Here is an 18,324-nt window from a genome sequence, read left to right as displayed (position 1 = left end):
ACGTCTCGAAGCCGGTAGACAAGGAAAATTAAGTAAGGGTTCGAATACAAATATGTAGTTGCATTGAGTAAAATATTTGACCTCAAAGTTATTGCTTTAAATATTGATAGTGTCAATCATTATTATTAATATTTAAAACACGCTTAGTGCTTCGTTTGATCTACTTCTCTCTTATAATATATCAAATAATATTTTCACTTCCTCAGGCAAGGTTAGGGTAGTCAAGTTATGCAATGTAAACTTTGTTTTTCAAATTTTCTATGCATTTCCTTCTTGACACACTTTTCTCTTCAAACATTTCAGTTTTAAATTACCAACACGGGCGTGTGACAACTTCTTCACATACTGGCTTTAAAGTTTCACCTTAAGCAAAAAAAACCTAAGGTTTACACGTCTATAAATAAACACTAAAGGAATTGTGCTTTTAGGAAAATGCACTCAAATAAATAGCATTTACCTTTATTCATGTAATTAAAAGAGCTAACTTAAAATTACTTACTTATCAAATTACTTCAAATATCTATCCAAGTAATTGAAATAATTATAAATTAAATCTATACCCACACACAAGCTATGCCTTTTTGAGATTTTTCTTTGTGTTTATGGGATAGTGTATTTTGTATTTGTTACAAATGTATACTAATTAATATTATTAAAATTAATTACAAATACAAAATACACAATCCCATGAGCACAAAGAAAAATCTGAAAAAAGTATAGCCTGGGTGTGGGTACACATTTTATTTATAATTTTAATGACTTGGATAGATATTTGAATTTTAAAACACATTCTTAATTTGTAACGAAAGAAATCATTTATGAGAAGATTGTAAAGTGTAAAAGATTTAAAGAGTAGTGTTCTTATTTATAAAACAACCATATGTCCACACATAAATTCCTGTTCTTCTATTCTTTTTTTTATGTAATGAAAGAGAAATTAAAAATATACAAATTCTTTAAAATAAAGCGATGAGGATTGAAATATCTATTCTAATGTAGAAATAATGCACAAAAAAATTGGCTTGCTCACTGTAAAGCAGCAAGTTAAATATAATGCTAGCAATTTTTATCTATTAAATAATTAAGGGGATGAATAAAATAAAAACAATAATAAAATTTCACCAACAATGTCATACATATGAAACAAGGGATAGAAAAATATAAGATTACCAATCCATGAGGAGAAAAACGGAATTTCAAAACTCATTGTACAAAGAATTAAAGCTGTACAGTAAGTTACCTGAAAAAATAAAGGAGATAGAAAAGATCGAAATATTTAAAATTTATTTAAAAAAAGATGTTATTGAGAAATTTTGATAAAAAAATTGTGATTTTATTTAAAGTTTATATTAGTTTTTAAAATGTCATAAACTAACTAAATAAAGCATAAATAAATAATTAAATAAAAAAGGCTACAGGAAAAGGACGATAAATTTTAAAATCCAAAAAAGTACTAATTTTTGAACACATTTCATTATTTATTGTTTCAGCATTTACTTTGTGGAAACACATTTTAAATTTATTTAAAATAAATCACTTCATTATTTTTGACCACATACGAGTTAAATATAAAAACACTAATAGTTTCAGATATTCTGAATTACTATTTATGTCCATAGGGCACTGCATCGGTACACCAATCGAAGCGTATCTTGATCATTTTTGTTATATGATGGTAAAATGATCAGTCTTATGCTTCAGGTACCTGGGACATTTTCAACGAGTTGTAAATAATTCACTATTAGAAAACGGGAATCAAGTCGGGGTAGAGTGGAATTCGAACTACGGACCCTTAAACCGTGAGTGCAAGACACTAGCCATGGGACCACAACCCGATTTGAAAGTCAATAACAATGGTAAACCGTTCATAGTCGCTTATTTGGACGATTCGCCTCAGCTGTTCAGTAGTTCAAACCTTATTTTATAGAATACCGTTTTTTTTGCCAAAACCTGCTTTTCGTATTTTTTTTTGAAAAATATTTTTATTTTTACATTACATATGTTTTGAACAAAGTATTCGTATCGGTCATTTAACTGGAATAAAATCACGAACCTTTTAATATTTCCGAATCTTGACAAACTCCCAGGAGCGTGAAATTCTGTCCGTGTCTCTAAGGATTTATGCATACTTAAAATTTTGTCGAAAGAACTAGTATTAACTCGCTAAAATAACTCAAAAATTACTCCCCGTTTGTGAGTATACCTCTTTGAGTTTATATGAGAAAATTTCAGCCAGCTTTAAGGAGCAGAAAAGAGGTAGAGAATGAACACCTTATTGTCAGTGGGGGTGTCGACAGTAGAGTGTTGTATCGCTATAATCATAAGGGTTGTGCAGACAAAGATTTTTTTAATGATTGGTGTCAGAGAAATTTTAAGAAATAAAATTGAAATATTACTGATTTTACCTAAATAAAATCTTTAAAATCAAGGTTTCCTTATCATATTTTCTACACCATAAAACTGAACCAATATTGTTTTTTTTGTGAAAAAAGACTATCAAAATTATATTTTCTGTGCAATTATATTTTCCGTTTTTCAAAATTATTTATAATATTTAAAAAAAAAAGGTAAACACTATACATCTGAAGACGGTGGATAAAACTGGGTGCATTCTTGGATAGTCCTGGCTTCAGTAGCGAGCAGTGGGTTTTTAGATTGGTAAGCTACGAAAGTTCTGATAAAATGTTAAAAACGGTAGTATGGCACATAAAAAAGGTATATTTTATATTTGATAAATGATCAATAACAAATGGCACAAGCGGCTAAAAGTTTCAGTAAAAATATTTTCTAATGTAGCACCAACATTTGATTTAAAAAAATGCATAAAAAAATATGATTGCAAAAAAAAACTGGAACCCGTAAAGGGTTCAAACCCCCGTCATAGCCCGTAATAGAAAGCAACGACTCATTCGCACGGCTATTTTATGTTCTATTCTAAGTGTCAAAAGAGTAATTTATAAAACTGTATAATTCAGTTATTAGCGTACTGATGCATCTTTCTTTAAGTCTGACTTTAATAACTTGTCTTGAAATAAAACACTTTTTCTTTGTGAATAAGATAAAAACTAAATTATTTTTAAGTATTCCTTTTAGAGTACGATAGTTCACTAAACAAAACGTGAATTACGTTTTCAGGATCATTATTTCATTGATTTTTATATCATATCGATAATCGCGAAATGACATAAGTTTTTCATTTTATAATTCTTAATATTTATTTATTCTTAACACTATCCACTTGTAACGTTTTTATCATAACTCAAATATAATTTTAAAGTTTCACTGAAGAATAACCTATTATTCAACTGTCATCAACACAAAGTCTGTACAAAAACATTTTATAAATGTAGTTTTTTTTTTTATTTTTGTTTACAAATTCTTTGTTTTTTAAAACATACGAAGGATTCAAACTGATACGCTTATATAATGGATTCGAATATCGATTCGTTATATTATTTATTTTACAAAAAATTTCCCTTAAAAACATATTTTTCAAAACCACCTAAACTTATCAAGTACCTATTATTGTAACTTCCGTGTGAAAACATACAAAATCTATTCGTTATCCCTTTCTCACACATATTGTGCACATAATGCCACCTCCATTAGACCGAGAAGTAAGTCAAATAGATTTATTTAAAAAAATAATAGCTCGTATGAAAAAGTGTTGAAATACTTTATTGCATTAAAAAAACTGCACGATTTCACTGTTATCGCAAGTGTAATTTTTCGAACATGATCCTAAAATTTTGGGTTTAAGACGTATATAAATTCATGTTTTTTCTTCGGCAGAGATTTTTCGTGTAATCCATTACTAATAATTTTGGCAGATAGAGACGCAACTGACTCGCTGTCTGAAATAAAGGAGTATGATGTAAATTTACGAACCCAAGAAATGCAATGTTTTTTTTTGTGATGTGTTTTTATCTTATAATAATGTAACATAAAACATTACTCTCGATGTCGAAAAAATATGGTAAGCTGCGAATAAATGGTTACTAGAAAAATTCGCCCCTGCCTGGCTTTCATAAGATACAATTTTATCAAAAAAGCAAAACGACAAAGATACGTTACTGGTAAATATCTATGTAAATAATCACTACTCTAGTGCAAATCCAGGTAGAAAATATGGGATTGCGTTTGTTTGACCAAAAGTCAGACCACCTTTCCTCTTAAGAATTGAGAGCATAAATGACTCGGGAGGATTTTGTGTATGTGGTGGTTAATTTATCTAAGGAAAAACGTACAACAAGGTTGCGAAAATCAAATCAATTTTACTTCAAGAGAGCAACATTTAAAAAAGTTTTTAAAAAATGTTGAAACATAGACAACATGTTGAATTTAACAGATGGTAAGGTGATCATTTCAATCAGCAAATTAATAACATCAGTTCGCAAACCTCAAAAAGTATTTTTCTTCTTTTGAATCCTATTTTGATAAGTGTTCTCCAATTTTAAATGATATGTTATAAGGTTCAAAAAAAGCATAAAGCATACATTTTTTAGAAACGTAAAGTCAGCCTTGTCGTGTAGTGGCTTGAGGTCCTGGGTTTGATTCCTGGCAGGGTGGACGTGAAATATTGATTTTAAAGAATTCTCGAACTGCAATATTTTATTGTTTGTGGGCTGGCACGTGAAGCGTAAGACTGATCACCTTAAATTTATGTAACCGATAATCAAACTACGCTGCACTTATTTCTCATTTTTTATACTCAATTCATTTATATTGCGAATATTAGTATTGCACATACATACATATATTTCATAATCATCATTTAGTTCCGCACCTAATGTTGCATAGAGCCTTGCGTTGGTACACCAATCGAAGTGCATTTTGATAATTTATTTATATATTTATTTATAAATTTATTGCAAAAAAATAATATACATACTTAATAACAGGGAATCTATATAAAACCAATAGATGTAAAATGAAAACGGAGTGTTCTCTGTTTATGATAGTCTCCATCTAACATGGCACAGCCTGTTCTAAGAAGGAATTTTTTTATCTTTAGAGCGTAAGTAGTCCTATACTAATAAAACAATAACGGATTCTCCTAACCTACATGAAAGACTTCCATTCCGTGTGCCATCTAAACCAACAAGACAAAATTTTCTGTTTTACAATGAAAACGCCTCAACAAACTATTTCAAACAATCTACAATACCTAGAATATGCTACCAATATAACTGTATATTTACCGAGGCTGATATTTTTTGTGACAATTTATGTAAATTAAGGTAAAAAATATAGAAATTTTGAGAGAAGCAGATATTTAACTCTATTTTATTATTAAATATATATATTTTCATTTTGTTTCTTTTATATTTATTTTATTGAATAAAATTTAAATTATTGTATTTAGTGTCAACAATTTTTTTGGTGTGTGCATGAGTTTCTTACACTAATATACAAAGAAATTGGCAATATATGTGTACATACTGTTTGTTTACCTAATAAAAAAAATAAATATACATTTTTAAAAATATTTTAACATTGAGAATAAACAACAAAGACAAACTTAATAAACAAAGATAGTTTACAAAATTTACAGACAATTTTTAACAATACGAATTTATGTTTATAATGAATTAGTGTACATCTTTATTGTTTATATTAAAAAACGTATAATGAAAGAACAAAAACGTAACAGAATCTATTTACTTGTGAAGCAGTTGATTCAATATTGGTATGGGCGAATGAGACAATCCATTTTACTTCTACCTAGCTCCCTATCCATCTTTATAGTATTTTCAAACATTTTTTCGTTACTTATAGTTTAAATAGAAAGTGCAAGTAATACTATGTGTACTAACTATACAAAGTGAAACGGTTATAAGTAACTGCGTGCATTTAAAAAAAATCCCTAGGTACACTATTTATCACCATCATCATTCCCTTTGCGCACCAAATGGTGGAAAGGGCACTGGATTAGCACACCAATAGCAACGCATCTTGATCATTTTTGTTATATGAAGGTAAAATGATAAGTCTCACGCTTCAGGTTCCAGTCCAGGGACGATGAAATATTTTTAGTGTAAAAACACCCTTTTAATAAAATATTTCATATCAACTATGTCGGGAATCGCGCTAGCATGGTAAGCAAACGCGTTTACAATTACACCACGAGGTCGAGGTGAATACTATTTATATATACAGTTATTTAAATTTTAAATTTTGTTTTAAATTTTGAGTTCTTTTTATTTTGCATTAAATATTTTTGAAGCAATTCCATTGGATCGTTTATTCACTGAAAATATGGGATTTTGTAATCTGGTTAACTTAATTTATGAGGTAATCAATAAAAATAAAACGTGAGCGCTGGTTTATTTACGTTCAAAGTTTTGATCTTGCAAGTCAAATAACGAACACCAGCGCAAGTTTTCTCTTAGTGTGATGAGAATGATAATGTGAAGCGCAACCCTGCCCCGTAGTCCACTTGAAAAGTCTCCACTACTCTCCAGAAGTAGCTTGGTTCGATTCCCAATAAGGCAACCACTTGAGATAGTACTAGAAAACTGTCTGCAGCGTGTGATAACGAAAGCTTCCATCTTGTAGACATGAAAATCGAAATAATACCTTAACTTCGAAATGGGAAATTCTTTAACTTAAAGAAAAGTACATAAAATTTTTTTGGCGTTGCAAATTCCAATAGATCAATTGATATCTCAGCAACTGCTATGAATATAACAAATATTTTTTTATAATCTTCAAGTAAACCGCTACACATTTTTTATAAAGTTTATATTTGAAGCACTAACTTTGGAAAAACTAAAATAAACTTTAATATTCGAGTAAAAAAATACTTAAGATGCTTAAATAATAATAGTTTTTCTGAATTCGCAAATCATCTGATAGAAAATAATCATAACTTCAATAAATACACAGGATTAAAAGTACTTCATGTTGAAAATAAAATAAAAATTAGACAACTTAGAAATCTTAGAAATTAAAAAAGCGATTCATAATAAGAAAACAATAATTAATAACCAAATAAACAATATTTCTTTAAGTTCTCTCCTGTCTAGCTTCAAAAATAATGATATAAAATTACCACCCGTGTGAGGAAAAAAACGACTTGATTTATTGGGTCCACGTATTTAGTTAACGTGATAAAAATAAAAAAGGAATCAATTCATTAATTACGTAAACCTTGACGAAGAAGCTTGTTTGCTTTGAAACCGGTAGGTGGAAAATAAAATTAGTGGTTAAAAACAAAGTTGTTTTATTTATTTTTTTCGTTTTACATTTATTTAGGCAATGGATTTATTTTCTAAAAATATATGTTATACAAGCGCACCCGACAGATTTTGTCCTGCCCGAACGTTGGCTTTCCTACTATTATTTTGGAAAATGACCTTTTATTGATAATAAGGTAGTTGTTAACGATCGAATTCTAAAACTTTTAATTATTTTTGTTCAAATATTGAATTTAAATAGGTTCTTGTTTATTATTGAATAACAAAATATAAAATAATCTATTTTCAAATAAATAATTATTTTTGTAAATGTCAAACTCAGCTCTTCTCACCAACAGGGGTGCACTTTATTAATGAATGCGGCCTTTAAAAAATGTATTGAATGTCAGTTAATATTATTTTAGTGTAACTGAAAATCCAGTAAAAAGAAATAAATGGGAAGACATTATAAGGAATTTAAGGAACTCTTTTTTTTTTTAAAGGAATAACTTGCTAATCCTCTTCTTTAGATGCTTTTCAGAAGGTGGGAAATAGGATATGGAAGGTAGTTTTGAAAATATGCTACAACATCCAGACCAAATGAAAAAATCTTTTTTGGATTTATATCTTGCAACTGGCAGGAATCGAACCCGTGACGCTAGTTTCACAGTTAGCTGTCTTACCAACTGCGCCACGGCGCCTGTTACTTTTGTTACATTGGGTGTTAAATTTAAGTTTTTTTGGCAATAAATTAAAAATGCTATGTACTAAATATTTGAGAATTCTATTACCATACTTATTACATACTTTTGGTACTGCCAAACCATCATTATACGTAAAGCGTGTATTATGGTTATGTTTGAGAGGAATTTTGAAAGTACTTGATTTCATAATTAATTGTCTGTAAACATAATGACTTGTATTTATTGAATAAGCAAATAAATCCCGTTAGTCGAACGTATCAGTATTAAATAATCCAGGATTAAATCCAATTATGGTTAATCTGACTATTCAACAAATCATCCAAATCTGTGATCTATACAGGTACAATAATATTACATATTTCTGGAGTATACATAGAATGCGACATATCAAGAAGTTACTGCTAGAAGTGCATATGTCATAAAAAATACTTATTTAATGCTTGTTTTCGTAGCAATTTTTCGTATAAAACACTCAAATAAATATTGTTTTATATTATTATGATTTGTCTATAGATTTGTTTAAAAGTAAAACTATTTTTTTGCTACAGTTGTCTATTGTGTAAAATCTAGATATAAAAAATCGCTTGAAGACACAGAGTTCATTGTGTAATGAATGCTGAGTTTATTTAGAATTACAACAATTTAGGAAACGTGTGATAGGATCTCTTCATGATTTTTTGATTTTTATTTTTTAAATGGTAAAAAATAAGGTAATAAACGTTTTTTTTTCGTGCGACGTCGGACGATGTTTCTACAAAACTTTAAAACACGCATTTATTGTTAATTACCAGAAAACGAGACGTTTTGCGCCCCGTGGGACAAACGGCATGACGTTTTGCAGCCTAACTTGTACGCAATCATTATTAGAAGCGCATAACGGGTGACGTCAAAATGACGTGATGCCAACGGTGAACCATTTTGTATGTGCTTATTTGATAACCCGAAAATTATAAGTGAAAACGCATTTTGAAAACATTAATAGTTACATCATTCAAATCATAAAAATCCGCTAAAAAGGCATATTTCATTTCTAACGTTATTTTTGACTATTCAAAATATCCTATTTTACCAATGGCTGTAAAAATTATCAATATTGAATGGGCCTTAACTGTGTTCACGGTTTGTATCGTTTTTTTTAGCGTTAGATGCACTATTTTGTGGCATTTTTAGTCGCCATGGAGCCATTCAAGAGAAAGCAGCGCGCGTTTTGTATTCGCGCATATTATGTAAACAATTATTCCGTGACGATTTCGAGACGAATGTACCGGGCTCACTTCAGTTTACAAGACATTAGTCAATCACCTAGCGCAATGTCTATTTGGGAATTGATCAAAATGTTAAAGACATACGGCTCAAGAGTAAGAATAATGAATGAAGGCCACCCGAAGTCGGCGAGGATACCAGAAGTTGTTAAGCGTGTTAGTTTAAACAACAAGACGACCACTTTACGAAGAATTTTACGCCACGGTTTACATCTAAAAGCTAATAAAAATAAACTGATGCAAGAGTTGAAGCCGAATGTTACCTATCTTCAACCGTTTGAAGGAGATGATCCCCGGGAAACTCATTTCACGAGGAGGAGACATTGAGTGGCCTCCACGGAGCCCAGATCTCAGCCCGTACGATTATTTTTTGTAGGGATACTTAAATCAAGAGTCTTTAAAGACAATCAAACAATAATAAATCATTACAATATTTGAGTTTGTCCAAATGTTCATAGACAGAAGACTGGATTTCACCCCATCGGGGGTCATTAAGATTAACAAATTACAACAGGGATGGAGAATACCTTAAATAAGGGAATATGGAAGTCAAGGCATTTACCGGGCTTATGACCTGTCATTGGCTGGTTTAAGTGGCCACTTTACACACTGTGTAACATTCACTATTTTGCCTATGTTTGAACATCAATATTTCTTCAATTCTTCCATCTGTTGATTTTAGTGAAGTCCAAGAGCTGAAACCTTTATTGTTGTGAAGAGATTCATTTGACGGATATATTTCACATACTAGGCAACGCCTGAAAACAATTTTTCAATTTTTAAACTTCTTCTTGGACCAGTTGGTTTCATTACAATATTTGAGTTTGTCCAAATGTTTCAGGCGATGCCTAGTATGTGAAATAATTCAGTCAAATGAATGAAACTAGATATACATTTAAGGCCCACAAGATTGAGTATTTCTACTAACATTTTTTGGTGGAATTGCATTTAAATTATAATAATAAAAATACGTATATAGTTGTATAATTGATAAGATAAGAAAGGGTCTCTGAGATGGTTTGGTCAAGAAGAACGAATAGACAACGAAAGAATGGTAAAACAAGTATATATGGCAAAAATGAACGGCAACGTGAGACGAGAACGACCAAGGAAGACGTGGCATGATCAGATAAACCAAAATCTTAAGTCTGGTCATGTCAAAAGCAGACAGAACCGAAGGGCATGTATGACAAGATGTATGAATGTGGATAAAGCTAGGATTGTATGCCAGGATAGACGTGTGTGGCGGTCCATTCTCTCTGCCTACCCTTACGGGGAAATAGCGTGATGGTAGTAGTAATAGTAGTAGCGTATATAGTTTTTCTCTAATTTTATTTATAATTTTCTCCAGTGACCGGGATTCGTCGTGATCGAAATCGTCACGCTGGTGGGAGACTTAACAAATTTCTATGTTATACACAAGTGCAAACAGGGGTTGTAAATCATGATTTTATATAATTATGGTAATAAAAGTGCTTAAATTAAAATAATTTAATTATAAAATATTAACAATTGTACGAATTTAAGTTTTGTTTGAATGTCAATAATACAAACAAATGTAAATTAAAAGATATTATGAAATTTCATAGTAAAAATGTATTTGAAATAAATGTGTTTAAATTTAATGAAAGCTATAACAGAGACCGCTGGTTGGTAGTGGCGGGTATTGTCCCCGGGCCTGGGGGTAATTAAGTAATTCTCTGAAAGCGAAATTCCCGGATCATGATTTACAGGGGTTGTATATAATACAGAAATTGGTTTAGTCTCCCACTAGTCTGCTGATGTCAGTCAAAACCCGGTCACTAGTAAAAATAATAAATAAAAGTGGAATAAAACTACATACATATTTTTACAATTATAAATTTACATTTCTTGCAACACAGAAAAAAAACATTTTTGAGAAGGGAACATGAAAGCCTAGGCATTGACAGGGCTAATGACCAGTCATTGGATGTTTTAAATGACCACTTAACACACTTTGTAACATTCACCATTTTGTGTATGTTTGAATATTTTAACTATCGTAAATCTTCCATTTGTCGACTTTTATTTGAGTGAAAAAGCTGAAATCTTTGATTCAATAACTGACATAGGCACTTCTTCCATTAATCCCCATATATAGTAATACATAATATATTTCAAGTGAGTCTCCTTGTACGGAGTGTGCCATAACCTATGTTCCGTCCATAAATTGAATATGGATTCTGAACATTGTTCCTGTTCATAAATTATTATAAATTGACGTTAGAACATGTTGGAACCTAGTACCTAGTACCTAGTCTAGAATAAAACGTGTTTAAATATTGTTAATAATCGAAGCTAGACTGGCAGTGCACAACGGAGTTTCAGTCTCAACACTTACGATGGAAATTCAAAAAATGACGGTAGGAAACAAATATAATGCTTTCTCGTGTGATATGATATTTTTTTTTTATACTGTGAAAAACCGTTAAAAAAAACCAAATAAATCGTTTCATATGAAAATATGGTCCAATTCATGGAATTCAAAGATAATTGGTTATTATTTAGGCATATTTTAACAAATTCAAAGTACTTTCAACAGCCAGCAGCAAGCTAGAATCATATCTTTGGTTCGGGTAATTTATATATTAATATTCGAATCGAAATCGAGTTGTGGCCCCGTGGCTAGTGTTGCGGACTCACGGGCCGGAGGTCCGAGGTGCAAACCCCCCTCTACCATAACTTGATTTCCATTTTCTAATAGTGAGTTATTTACGACTCGTTGAAAATGGCCACCAAAATTGGGTTAATTATAAGAACGCTAATATTCATTTTAATAAAAATAAAAATAAAAAATATATATGAATATACATAATTTTCTTTTACGTTAGCACTTTTTGAACATTCATTTTAGTCCCGTCAAAATACAAACGCAGTTTTTTGGAGGGATTTCTCTCTCTAAATATAAAAAGAAATTTATAAATATTTCAACAAAATAAAGTTAAAAAATAAAATTTAAGTAAAATAAAGTATTTTTTTATACCTAAATATGTATAAAATAATAAATAAACAATACTTTTGTGAACACTGTTTGATATTCTTTTTTTTTCCTTTTTTTATATTCTAAACTTGGAGTTTAGAAAAAAGATTTTAGATTTTAGATTCTAAAAATATATAACTCTATTTTTATTTATTTCACTTTTCTGTATTTCGTCTGATTTTTTGAAGTAGGGCACACATAAACATATTCAAATGTGTGCTCTAAAAATAACAATTAATTAACATAAATTAAATTAATAAGTCGTTTTATACAAAATAACTATCCTTCAGTATGAATTCTGATGTGTTTTCCAATGTCATAAAATTTTTTTAATGCTCCACATAAAATTGAATTTTGTGGTTACAAAGAAGTAAATAACTAAGATGTTTTTTTTAAAAATTAATTAAGGTGCATTTGAACAGAAGTGTGTGCACAACAATAAATAATACAAATTTAAAAACATTATAAAATGGTCCAAAAAAGTATGATGTTCTCCCATTGCAAAAAATGCAATCGTTTTTAAAAATTATTTAAGACTAATGGAACTGACAGACGTTGCCCTGCCCGAACGTTGGCTTGCCTGCTATCAGCTGATTCAGCAAACGTTTTTTCGTAAAAAAGGTCACTCGTTATTTATTTTTGCGTTTTTTCAGTAATTTAATTATTCGTAATACGGGTAAGTTTTTCGTTTTATCTCATCATGTAATTGGCAAAGCGGTTTTGTCGTGCTTTAATCAAAATCTTGCAAAAATCACTACTCTAGTGCCATAATCCATGAAGAAAATACAAGAATACATGTTAATGAAGAAAAATCAGATCGCGTTTTACTCTGAGCATTCTAAAATTATGACACTCAACTCATGTTTATCGCAAATTTCGTCATTTAACCACCAGATGGGTTTCGACGTGACCTTGACATTTAATTCAAAACCAAAAGAAAGGAAAAAACAAAGATAGACCAAATCTTGTCTTGAGGAAGTAATTATTTTTATTTTTGTCCTGGCTTTAATTTTATTTAGTTGTATTTTTTTTATTTCAAATTAATTCATTAATACCTGTATTAAGTATAAGAAAATGTATTTTTCATTGTTAGAATGGACTGTATAACTACGTCAATAAATAAATAGTAATAAAAAAAAGTGACTATATCATGAAAGCGTGCAAAAACTGTCCGGATTAAAGGAAAAAGATTTTTCATTGATATGTAGGTACCTAGGTACTTATTTATGATTGAATTTCAAAAAGAAAAAAAAAATCGAATGTTTCATTTATTTAAGTACCTAGGTACTTGTTTATGGTTGAATTCCAAAACATAAAACAATTTATTTTCAAATATGAAATTATTTTTGCATAATGTCAAACTCTGCGCTACATGGGTGCATTCTTTGCAAGAATTTGTTTTTCAAAAATTTATCAAAAGGCAGTTAAAATTATTTAAGCATCACACTAAAATCTATTGAAAATAAGTGATTATGTTGAAATTAAGAAATCAAAAAAAAATAAATCAATTCAGTATCCATTAAAAATAATTGATGTTTGGAAACGTTAAAATACAAACTTTTTTAATGTACAAAAAAATTACATTTTCCGTTTTTTTTTGGATATGCATTTCAGTCGAATGCAACCCTGGGAGTTTGATGAAAAACACATATTAACTCCTAACTTTTTTTCTTATGAACATAATTAAGATATTATTATTTACAAACGAAAGTCACGTAAATTAGATTATTTTTGCAAAAAACCGCATGTAAATCGGTAAAATAGTTATTGAGTCTACAAAGGACAAACATTCATACATACATTTTTATATATATAGATGGTAATAGTCTGTGAAATCTGCGAATGGTAAGTTTATGATTAATAGTTAAGGTTTGCAGCCAGACGCAGGTGTTTTGAGAAATAACAAGGAAATGTAAACAGAGCACAGGCGAAAGAATTTCGGGTTGTATTCTCTTCCTGGGTTCTTGTATTTCGTGAAAACAGTTTTGCTTCTATGGGCCTAAATAAATAGCGGTTGTGTTTCAAGATGATAACAATTTTCAAATAATTTCAACGCACAGAGTTCTCTCTTATTTGAATCACGTTATGCCAAAATGTATTAAGCCACACCAATTTCAAACGGAGATAATTGATCAACAATGTTTTGAGTATGTCTAAATGTTTGCAGAGAGGCTAAACTTCCTCCTTAAGAATTTATCTAGATCTTAATTTGTTGTAAAAGAAGGAAAATATTTTATAAAAGAAAACGAAGTTTTAAATATATTCAAGTAAATGGGGGTTTAATAAGCAAATTTAGAAATCTTTTTTGAAAAAGTTATTGAGATATTTGCGAAAAATTTAAAAAGATAAATTATTAGGTTTCTAATTATGGCTCAAATCCTTTGAAAAATAGTACAAGTGTTTTTTAATAACTTCCCGTAATACATTAAAATTTCTGCACAAACAAAACATCAGATTACAGTCGCCAGTTGGGAATCCTTGATTACACGTGCTAATGGCTAAGCATTTTATTAATGACTTATTTAAGAAATATGAATGTTCAAACATAGGTAAAATGGTGAATGTAACACAGTGTGTAAAGTGGCCATTTAAACCAGCCAATGACAGGTTTGTTGTATGTTGTTTGTGCAGAAATTTTAATGTATAACGGAGAGTTGTTAAAGATGAATATGGTGGTTCAGATAATATGTTACTTTTAAAACCGAGAGGTTCAAGATAATGCAATATAGTTACAAATAATTTCGTTACAACATTACAACTGATATGTAGAATCTTTCAAAGAAGAAACAATGACCTGTCACCATCTGATTTAAGTGGATTCTTTACACGCAGTGAAACAATCACTATTTTGCATATCTTTGAACATACATATTTTTTCAATTCTTCGATCCGTTGATTTTAGTGGTATTAAATATATGAAACCTTTTTTGCTGTGAAGAGATCATCTGATTAAAATATTTTACATACCGGGAATTTTTTCCTTCTCGTAATGTGTTAATCTTAATAAATCCCTATGGGGTAAAAAAAGGTATGTTTTTTAAAAATTATTTTGATTAAAAGTATATTAAAATTGGTTGCAATAGAGTGCAAATATTTTTGAGAAGGGATTATGGAAGTCTAGACATTTACAAAGCATATGACCTATCGTTGACTGTTTTTTTTTTCTTTTTTCTTTTATTAAAAAAAAAATATTTTCGTTCTTATGATTAACCCAAATATTTAATTTTGATGGCCACTTTCAACGAGTTGTAAATAACTCACTATTAGAAAATGGTAATCGAGTTGGGGTAGAGTGGGATTCGAACCAGAGAACTTTGGTCCATGAGTCCGAGACACTAGCCACAGGACTAAAACCCGATTGCATATTTATATGTTTAAGTAGCCACATTACACAGTGTGTAACATTCACCATTTTGCCCATGTTTAAATATCTACATTTCCTTAACTATTGTGTAATATTTATCAATTTGTCTATGTTTAAAAATCCACATTTTCTCGACTCTTCCATCTGTTGACGTTTGTGTGTTTGGTGAAATTCATCTGGCTGAATCAATTCACCTACTAAACAATGCCTAAAAACAATTTCCCATGGAAATCCAGCCAGTTAACAACATACTCAAAACATTGATTAATCATTTTACTAGTAGAAGAAGAAGTTTAAAAATTGGAAATTACGTTATTTTTATCAATAACTTACCTTTATTCCTTACATTTTATTATTATGATATTTATCAATCAACTTGTCAGTTGAATCTCTTTGACAAATGTATGGAAAATCAATGTATGACAGGGTTACGAATAATGAAATCAGGCGAGAGTGTAAATCTGAGTCAAGTATAATTGATCAGATTTAGAAAGGGTCTCTGAGATGGTCTGGTCATGTGGAATGAATGAACGACGAAAGAATGGTAAAACAAGTATATTTAGCGAAAATGAACAGTAACGTGAGACGAGGACGACCAAAGAAGACGAGGCAAGATCAGATAAACCAAAATCTTAAGTCTGTTTATGTCAAAAGCAGGCAGAACCGGAGGGCGTGTATAACAAGATGTATGCATGTGTAAGAAGCTAGACATTTATGTCAGCATAGACGTGTGTTGCGGTCCATTCTCTCGGCCTACTCCTACGGAGAAATGGCGTAATGGTAATCAATTAACTAAAAAAAAAAAACAAAATATTTAAAAAGTTCTCTTTTGCGATGTTTGTAATAGATTTCCAGATGTAGAGCACGTCAATATAATCCCAACAAGATTTAAGCTCGGTGTTTGTTGACATGTAAAAAAAATATGAGTAGTTAAAAACATTTTAAAATAAGACATAATTTATTTTTTTATATTTTTTTATATGGGATTTGCTTTATTATTTACCTTGCTTATAATTTACAAGGTTTATATTTCAAAAAGTGGATTTTTCTGCAATTAAATATCTTTAAATTTATCTAAACTATTGGGATCAGGAGGGATATATTAATGTGGGGTAATCAGGAACTTCTCAGCATTTGCTCACGTGGAGAGGAAACCACTTAAAACTCTTCAGGAGAAGCCGGCATGTTGGCAGTAGTCAACAGGCCTTCCGTTCCACTAGAGGAGTGTTCGGCATTTTGTTACCTACTTTGGTTTATTTTATATTTATCATATTTATCGCTATATTGATCATGTATGATACTTCCTCTCGTGTGAGTTCTTTATTACCTATCACCGATGGGATGTCGCATAGATCTTCACCCAGGCCTCTGCATCGCGCCTCTAGCTGTTGTCTTTGAAGAAGACATAAATTGTTTTCAGGTCTAAGTTTGTCCTTAATAATAAGATTTTTTATGGACTCATTTTATAGGCCCAAAAGAACGCTGGTACTTCGCGAAGAATTCATGCGCCATATATTATTTTATAGCGCTTTCGGGGTTGAAATTTTGAAATATTATATAACTACCCCCATAATCCATGGAATTATTTGCCGAAAACTACGACCGTTGGGAGGGTTTAAATTATTTTACCCTTCATAAAACAGCAATAGAAGATACGCATTATTTTCAGACAATTGTCTTTTCAAAGTTTTTTTCCTTTTTGTTCAGAGGTGCAAAGGGATTTACTTTAAAAATTAATGTTTCTAGCTGTGTTGCCCAAAAAAAAACAGTGCTCACATGTTATTTATCAATTAATTAAAAAAAAAAAAATTTAATCATTAAAATATCCAAATCGTCAACATTCAGATTTCAAATTATTAAAATTAAAATTCGAAAAATTAAACCAAAAAAAATTGTTTTACCTATTGCCATGCTTGAGGTCCCGGGTTTAATTCCAGGGAAGGTTACCAATGAATATTATTTGTTGTTATGGGGGTTAAATAATTCATAATAGCCTTGCTATGTGTTGCGATAGATTCACAGTTTCCGGGTAGCCTTATTTTCCAACGTTTAGTGTATGTCGGCCAAGTGGCGTAATGGTCAGTACGTTTGCATACCATGCAAGAAGTCTCGGGTTCGATTCTCGAGATGGTTGATATGAAATATTAATGTAAAAAAATGTTTTCACAGAATAATATTTCAAAGTCCCTGGACTGGTACCTGAAGCGTAAGACTGATCACCTTACCTTCATGTAATAAAATTAATCAAAATACGCTTCAATTGGTGTATCTATTCAGTGCCCTATGCACCATAAGGTACGGAAAGGGAATGATGATGAGTGTATGTTGACAGCGATGGAGTTTCATTTTTAAATATCTGCTCAATTCACCAACGACAACTCGTGACGTCCTGGTAGAAATAACTTCTAAATATCAAAACTCAAAAATATCATGGAGACTATAATACGATTCATAAATGCTTTTATAAATATTTATTTGGCTAAGTTTCATAGTTTTTAACAAATACGACTAAATAATACTAATGAAAGTTATTATAAATTTTCCAAAGGAATACAAACTCTATTCAGATTAAGGAAGAGGGAGAAGGATGTATGAAAAGAGGCGAACACGTCATCGTCACCCCCCAGGATCCCCCCAACGCCTATGTTTTTTAATTTAAAAATATGTGTTAACACAAACAATTTGCATAAATACACATATTCAAATATACAAAAAAAAAAATTAAAACTATAGTAACACAACAAACATAAGTAAAAACACGGATTTTTATAATAAGATAATAGCCTCGAATAAAGTAGGACTCCCAGAGTGACCA

This window comes from Micrasema longulum, unplaced genomic scaffold (assembly GCF_059751315.1).
Source record: "Micrasema longulum isolate JH-2025_06_02 unplaced genomic scaffold, ASM5975131v1 h1tg000893l, whole genome shotgun sequence".
NCBI lineage: Eukaryota > Metazoa > Arthropoda > Insecta > Trichoptera > Brachycentridae > Micrasema > Micrasema longulum.
The sequence above is the reverse complement of the archived record's forward strand: the minus strand, read 5'-3'. Positions refer to the sequence as shown.